Source organism: Penaeus japonicus, unplaced genomic scaffold (assembly GCF_977035675.1).
Source record: "Penaeus japonicus unplaced genomic scaffold, GWHDUDI00000001_assembly GWHDUDI00000035, whole genome shotgun sequence".
NCBI lineage: Eukaryota > Metazoa > Arthropoda > Malacostraca > Decapoda > Penaeidae > Penaeus > Penaeus japonicus.
Window position 1 is genome coordinate 15953562 of NW_028234437.1, and position 8977 is coordinate 15962538.

At 36.9% G+C, this 8977-nt stretch overlaps 1 non-coding gene across 1 annotated transcript; it reads right to left on the bottom strand.

The window, feature by feature from the left end:
* Positions 1 to 1341: 1341 nt before the first annotated feature.
* On the bottom strand, positions 1342 to 4408 carry LOC122247518 (uncharacterized). Its single transcript, XR_015190520.1, has 3 exons — positions 4189 to 4408; positions 2975 to 3165; positions 1342 to 2789 (listed from the first exon to the last, which is right to left on the bottom strand). It is a non-coding gene; the product is annotated as an uncharacterized LOC122247518 (transcript).
* Between the last annotated feature and the right edge of the window lie 4569 nt (positions 4409 to 8977).

Genomic DNA, 8977 nt, shown 5'->3' on the forward strand with positions numbered 1-8977 from the left:
ATAATAATAATAAAATGATATTATGATTACAATTCTCAAAAATTCAGTATTAGGGTAGGCATATACACAATAATTGGTAAAACTTTACAATAGGGCCGCATTATATTTAGGACATCATTCAATCTGTTTCTCTCATAATTAGGTTTCCTTAACTGATATATAAAGATATATAAGCAATATAGAGAGAATTAATAATGAATATATACATTTTACCATATAGGAATCATTATTTGTATCAGTCCTGTTAAATGATGCTAGAATAAAGAAGTTGCCATTAAAGAAAATGCTATATCCTTATTCAAACATTGTACATATTGATTATGTATACATTTTCTTTAATACAGGTGAATCTCGTCGTTCTCTAGCATTCCAATTTAGGATAAGCCATAGCTTGATCACCCACATCATACCAGAAGTTTGCAGTGCAATATATTCCGTCTTAAAGGATACTCATCTGAAACTTCCATCAACATCAGAGGAATGGAAGCAAGTGGCAAGTGACTTTTATAACAGCTGGAATTTTCCAATGTGTATTGGAGCCATGGACGGAAAACGATTTTTAATGAGGAAACTAGAAAATACAGGATCAGAGTATTATGATTATAAGGGTCACCATAGTATGATAATGTTAGCTCTTGTTGATGCTCATTACCGATTCATGTATGTTGATGTAGGAGCTCAGGGACGCTCAAGTGATGCAGGTGTTTGGGACCGTTGTAAATTAAGAGAATACCTAGAAAAAGAAAAGCTTCAAGTTCCACCACCTGATACTTTGCCATTTGCAGATCAGAAAGTTCCATATGTAATTGTTGGAGATGATGCATTCCCTCTCAAAAATTATTTGATGAAACCTTATCCTGGCCAGAACTTAAGTGTTGAACAGAGGATATACAATTACAGAGTATCAAGAGCTCGTCGTGTTTCCGAAAATGCCTTTGGTATCTTAGTTGCCAAATTTAGAGTGTTTCAACAACCTATTCACTCAAGTCCAGCAAACACTAAGAAAATCATATTTGCAGCAGTTGTTCTCCATAATTTCTTGAGAAATAATTCAAGGCAGCTGGAAAGTGGAAATGTTGGTAATGGTTTAGAAAACCATGGACTTGAAAGTCTGAACAATGTTGGAAGAAGACCTGCTAATAATGTCTTGGCAATAAGAGATATTTTTAAGGACTATTTCAATGGTAGAGGTAGTGTGACATGGCAACAAGATGCAGCACTCTTGCATTAAACAAGTTGGCACTGATGTTTTGATGATTATCATTGTCAAGTAGTAAAATTATATGTTTCTTTTAATGTACTTAAATAGTATAGTATTTTCATATTTGTTGTGCATTTTTTTTTTTTTTTTTTTTTTTTTACAATAAACTGCAATAAATATATATGAATGTTTTTTTCTATTTCAACATAATCTCAAATAATAAATAAAAAGTCTTTCTGATAACAATGATTCTGTAAACTAAGTATATATTACATAAACAAGAGCAGAATTATGAAAAGATTGACCAGCATAAAAACACATTTTCTTATATTGAGGTAAAACTGTATGTGAAAAAATAAAAACTTATTGGCAATATGTTGTTTCTTTTAATGTACAGTAGAATTAGTATCATGTTTCTTCTATTTTTTACTTAAATAGTAAAGTATTTTCATATTTGTTGTGCATTTTTTTTTTTTTTACAATAAACTGCAATAAATATATATGAATGTTTTTTTTCTATTTCAACATAATCTCAAATAATAAATAAAAAGTCTTTCCGATAACAATGATTCTGTAAACTAAGTATATATTACATAAACAAGAGCAGAATTATAAAAAGATGACCAGCATAAAAACACATTTTCTTATATTGAGGTAAAACTGTATGTGAAAAAATAAAAACTTATTGGCAATGAAATTCCAACCGTAAATATTCATTAATATTTTAAAATACTTAATTTTCTTTATAAAATGTACAAAGTTATGTATAATACCACCAAAATAATAATCATCTAAACAATTAAAAGAAAATGAAAAGAACATCATAATTTTTTACATTTATTTCTCCATTTTTAAACTATATAACTAGAAATATAAAAAAAATATGTATATCTAGAAATATAAAAATATGTATAGCAATATATATAAACACACAAAACTAAAGAATACCTTATACTATGTCTTAACTACTATAACATGAAAATAATTATTACTAAAATAAATAGAAAACTATAACATGACCAGCACATAATAAAAGATGACTTAATATGACTAGATACAAATTTCATCATTGGCATAAATCACAGCGTGTAAACATTTATTGCAATTCATGATTTTCCAGTACTGTTTTAATTATTGCCTTGCCTTTTCTTTTCTATGGCATGACACTCGAGTTTTTGTTGCAATAAGCTCCATCACTTCCAATGTAAAGTCCATTTTCACCTCTTTATAATCAATCGCTGAAAAACTTCATGGCGGCCGTCACAGATTCAGTAACCATGTCATGGCATGCATCTTTTGTGGACTGCTGTGCCAAAACTTCCTGCAAGTTGTCAATGGTCTTCGACATTTTTTCATCCAGTGCATCACTCTTGTCCATTTTCCTCCTCTTCTTTTTAAGCACTTGTGAGTTTTTAACATAACTGGTATTAGGCTGATCAGGTATTTCAATGATGACCTCTTCATTAATATCAGGCAGAGGGGAAGGCGTTGAACTTGACAGTCTTGAAGTTGGTGATACTATTACTTCAGTATCTTCAAGGTCCTCAATAGGTCCCTCATACAATACCACTTCCTTCTGTTGTGGTTCCTGAAAGTTAAATATAAACATTAAAGGTGTTTTGCTTAATACTGTTAGAATGATTTTACTTGATGAACCTTGAATAAAATTTTGTAATATTTAAATATAATTTCTTAGCCATACTATTATGTTACAATAAGTGCTGTATTCATTAGAATATAATTGTAGTTATAAATACATTCAGCCAAGCTTACCAAGTCATCAGGGTGTATGAAACTGGATTCTGTAGGGCCCGTATCATACACAGATTGCATGAATGAGCATGTCTTATAATGCTCCCACTTAATAGCAGTGTTTGCTGCGGAACCACTTGGTGTATTCCTGATTTTCCGTAATTTTTTCTGATACTGGCCGCGAAGGTACTTGAATTTATCCATTACTTCAACTGCAAATAATAGAGAAAATAGGGAAATTAAAACTAGCAGAGGAATATTTATGCATACATAAGACAAATAACACTTTCACAAATAACAACAGTCATGCTTTTTTGCATGCATTATTATTCCGGTAAAACTTTACAATAGGGCTGCGTCATATTTAGGACATCATTAAATGTATTTTTATTGTAATTAGGTTTCCTTGACTTAACATGGGGGTTTGCTCCCTGTAACCCCCTTTAAAATGGAGGCTGCAGCCCCCATACCCCTGCTAAAAACAATAAATCTTCATGTATTCAACGCAAGTGAATGACGCAGCCTGATTGTAAAGTTTTACCATTATTCCTATACCTGTCTATTTTACCAAGGCAAAGGTACACATTGGATTCTTTTTTCTTTCTTTTTTTATAATTTGTAGTTTATACATGATTCTGGTTATCATGCTACACATTTTAAACTAAAAATCGATTTTGGAAACCTTATATAAGTGAGATTTTATTAATTGATATTTTATCATATTCAAAGTCCTCAAAATATTACCAAACAATCTTGTGAGTGTATTGTTAGATTACAAGTTGTGACAACTGGGCTAGCCCTTCAGGCATTGCACATTATTGGTTTGATGGGGGCTCTGCACCCCAACAGCCCCCAGCACACATTTTCTTAATGTATTCACGGCAATTTGAATATTATAAAATTAGTCAGATTAAATAATTGGCCTCAGAATACCTGTGAGCTTAGTCTATGGAAAGCAGTAGCACTTTTAATTTGCAATTTGTAAAATTATAATAAGCAACTTATATGTGTGAATGACAAGATCTTTTTCATTAATTACTTATAAAACAAACTGTAATCTCAAAGCAAATACAAATTGTTAGTCTTAAATCAGCTTTTACCTAGCTTTTTCTACAAACTCCAAAAGCAATTAACTAATACTTTGCATGTATAATAGCATAATTCCGTGCATAAAATTGAAAGTTAATTGCACCAAAGTTAAAATAAATTAATACATCAAATAATGTTTTTCTTACCTGTAGTCACTTCAAGAAGAGGATACTCTGTTTTCAGCTCTGCACATATCTTATCAAACAGAGTTCGTTTCAGCGTTTTCTTGTGATAATATGGATGCGCTACATTCCAAAGGACATCTTCATGGCTCACTTTCTCTAGAAGAGAGGTAATTGCCTCCGAATTCCACATTCTTATGACGAGAAGACGTTCTTCCTCTTCGAAAAAGGTGCGCGGTTGTTTATGTTCGTAGGTCAAATGAGGATACAAGATATATTGCATTGTTTTTGTTTGATTTTTTGAATTAATAATTCATATAAGAATATCTATGATAATTTACAATTGTGATTATTCATTATAGATTACTTATATATATATAATAATAATACTGCATAAAATATATAATTAGACTAATACCAGGTATACTATAGACTCTCAACGAATATGATTTTTCCACTGGTCCATCGACAGACGATGGGGTGCCCATCGCTTCGGACGAGTGGACAAAAAACCAGTGGAATGAACCCATCGATGGGCAAATCCCACTCAAAATGATTGGATTTGATGAATCGATGGGCAGTGTAACCACGCCTTTACACACAACTCCGATCCCTTAGTTGGTACTGGAGAACGCAACCAGGCTACCACTATGGGGGGGCGAGGACGTTTAACGATAAGACTTGTTTTATTTTATCCTCTCTTAGCTATTGGGATTAGGTTGATAACAATAGCTAAGGGAAAGGTAGTCCTTTCAGGACAACGGGCTTTGGCCCAGGGTTCGGACCTGATCCGACACCCAGTATGATTGATACCCCGGCTACCCTTCCTCCTCCCCAAGGAGGAGGGGCGACTCCTAAACTCTCTAAGACCACTTTGACCAGTAATGGAACCCCGACCAATGACCGACCCAGAAGACAAATTGATATCCCTCCACAGAACGCAAGGTACGTGAACATTCGATGCGTAAGTGAAAATCAATCCCTGCAGAATGTCAACCCCTGTATCATTAAGAAGGTCCTTGATGGTCAAGTGGAAGGCAGTTTTGATTTTGTCCGTAAATTGCGAGATGGCAGCCTCCTTGTAAAAGTGCAATTTTGGTCTCAGATTTATGATTTACTTAAACTGACGCAGAATCATGACATTCCAGTAAAAGTAACTATTCCTGTTGGCCCAAATACCTGTAAGGGAGTAATCTTTCACAGGGATTTTAGGACAATGGAAGAAAGCGAAATTCTTGATGCCATGAATGACCAAAACGTAGTAGACGTAAATTGCATGACCAAGAAGGATGGGAATGAGCGAATAAAGACCGGATTGTGTTTCTTGACCTTTGCTTCACCCAAAATTCCAAGTACTGTCAAAATCGGATATGAGGTTGTTCAAGTACGACCTTACATTCAAAAGCCAATGCGGTGTAATAGATGCCAAAAATTTGGACACACCTCATTAAGATGCAATGATAAGGATACTAACAAATTCACTTGCGGTAAATGTACTGGAGCCCATGATACCACTGAATGCACGGAAAAGACACTCAAGTGTGCTAACTGTGGAAGTCCCCATCAGTCAGGCTCTGCTGAATGCAGCAGCCTGAAGAGGGAGACTGAGACCTTGGCATACATGAGAGAGCACGATGTTAGCTACCGTGAGGCCAAGAAGAAAGTTGAAGGTTTGACAAGCAAACCCAATACTTCTTACGCCTCAGCAGTAACTAACAATGTTTTCAGTGCAAGCAGTGTTAGTCAGCAGCTCGCAGTTAAGGACCAAGAAATTGCAGAATTGAAAGAAACGGTAAAGGACTTAATGAATCAGATTAAAGAATTGAACAAAACAATTAAAGAAATCAACACAGCAAAAACAGCATCTTAAGGAGGACGAACCAAATCACAATCCGGATCGCACCTTCTAGTCCAGGCGACCCCTACTAGAACTTCGTCTGGTAGTTGTTCTGCTCGTAAGAGCAGATCATCTTCCGCCGGGCGTCTCTCTAGCAGAGGGGAGCAGGCCATGGAGGCTACTGTCTCCAAAAATTCCCGAGAGAGGCCCTCGGGAAGCGAGGGAGAGGAGGAGGCGCCTCCCTCCCTAAAAAAGAAAAAAACCGGCGGACAAGGCACTTCCAAACCCCATAAAACGTAATCCACGCGAATACCATTATACAATGGAACTGTCGAAGTCTTAGATCAAAATTAAACTCCCTTAGATTATTAGTCTCGTCCTATGCTCCCAATATTATCGTACTACAAGAAAGCCATTTAAACGACCAAGTCTCTGACGAGGTCGTATCGCTAAGAAACTACCATCTTTGTAGAAAAGACCGAGAGGGAAGGGGTGGAGGCGGAGTCGCCATGTACATCCACCAGAATCTCCCTTTCACTGAAGTGACGATTAATTCTACTTTGGAACACGTCGCATGCAAAGTAAAATTCAATAACACGTATCTGACTATATGCTCAGCTTATTGTTCACCTGATAAAATGGTAATCTATGATGAGCTTTTTGCTATTCAGGACAGTCTGACAAACAATAAATTAATTCTAGGAGATTTTAATGCTCGTCATACATCATGGGGTTCCCTGCGGGTGAATGGTAGAGGTGAGTAAGTAGTTAAGTTGATCAACGACTCTGATCTGGTTCTTCTAAATGATGGTAGTCCAACGCGAATAGACGATAATACCGGTAATTTGAGCTTCATTGACCTATCACTGGTCTCTTCAACACTAGCAGCCAAGTGCCTGTGGCACACCATTGACGACTCGTTGGGAAGCGATCACCTTCCTATTTGTATTAAATATTCATGCGACACCACGAGGACGCCTTCAGCACCCAAATTTAACGTAAAAAGAGCAGATTGGGTCGCCTTCACAAGGAGCGTCAAGCTCGAAGTTGTTGGAGAAACCATTGATGATAAAGTAAACAATGTTCAGAATTGTATTATAAATGCAGCAATGGCAACCATCCCTAAGACTTCGACAGATAGCGTTAAGCATAGAGTTCCATGGTGGACACCAGATTGCCGCAGAGCGCTATGTGAACGAAATAGGGCCTACAGGCGACAAACGAGAACTTTCGCAATTACAAACAAGCGAGAGCTAGGGCTCGAAGAACAATCAGACAAGCCAAAAGACACTCTTGGCGAAGCTTTGTCTCTACAATTAACAGCAATACCAAAATTTCAGAGGTTTGGTCCACTATTAATAAAATCAATAGAAAAAAGACATCACCAAAAATTAAAAATATTATTCATGAGGGAAACAACTATGATTCACCTAGAGACATTGCTAACACAATCGCCAGGCAGTTCTCTTATACAAGCAGCTCGGAAAACTACACTCCTGCATTCCTGACCACCAAGGAAGCATCCGAGCTGCAACCAATTCACTTTGCCACAGGAGATAATTTTGATTACAATAAAGATCTTACAATGAATGAACTTGTCCAAGCCCTAGAAGCCTGTAAAGGAACATCCCCAGGCCCCGATGAGATTCGATATGAGATGATAAAGCATCTTAATCATGATGACATGATTAAGTTGCTAGAAGTGTACAATGATATTTGGAAAAGCCAGACTTTTCCAAATTCATGGCACTTCGTCCACATCATTCCCATATTGTAAGGAGGGGGAAATCCCAGATCCGCCATCTCTTACCGCCCAATTGCGTTGACAAGTTGCTTATGCAAGGTCATGGAAAGAATTGTTAATAGTAGGCTATTGCATTTTCTAAACACCAGGAATTTACTAGTTGACGAGCAGTGCGGCTTCCGAAAGTGACGTCAAACTCTCGATCAGCTAGTAAAACTGGAAAGTCATATTCATGAGGCATTTGCCAAAAAACATTTTTTTATTTCAGTATTTTTAGATATAGAAAAAGCCTACGACATGACATGGCGACATGGCCTACTCAGAAAACTTTATGCTTTCGGATTGCGTGGAAACTTGCCTTGTTTTATCCAAAATTTCATTTCTGACAGAACATTTTCTGTCAAATTATTTTCTGACAATGTCACTTTCTCGGACATTTTTGTCCAGGCAAGGAAGTGTCTTGTCACCAACATTATTTCTATGTATGATAAATGACATTTTACCATCTCCTCCTCGGAATCTTAAATACTTACTGTACGCCGATGATTGTGCATAGTGGCACTCCAGAGTTCTCGGCAAATCAGATCCAATTGGCACTGGATATGATTCATAACTGGGGCCTCCAGTGGGGTTTTAAGTTTTCCAAAAAAAAAAAACGAGTATTGGCGTGGTCTTTACCCATAGGAGAAAGCCCAACACCAGGCTAACTCTAGACAACCACCCAATACCTATTCAAAATTCAGATAGATTTCTTGGTCTACTCTTTGATAGTAGATTGAATTGGAAAGACCACATTGGTCAATTAAAGAATAAATGTCAAAAAACACTCAATTTATTAAAGTGCATTTCTGGACACAAATGGGGAGCTGATAGAAAGTCTTTACTGATGTTATATAAATCCCTGATTAGATCTAAAGTAGATTATGGGTCAATCGTGTATGGCTCGGCAACGAGCTCAACTCTGAAAGGTTTGAATGTCGTGCAGAATGCGTGTTTACGCGTCTGTCTTGGAGCCCTCAAGTGCACTCGCACCGAGCGCCTAGAGGTAGAGTCGGGAGTACCTCCCCTCCGTTTTATACGCGGCCAGCTTGCGCTGACTTATGCCGCCAAGATAGCCAGGCAGCCCCAGCATCCCAACAGGGATGTTTTGCGCCGGCAGGTAGGGCCACAGCACCGTGGCGGAAAGCCTCTGTGCAATAGACTCCATGACCTTACAGATAAAGTCGGTTTAG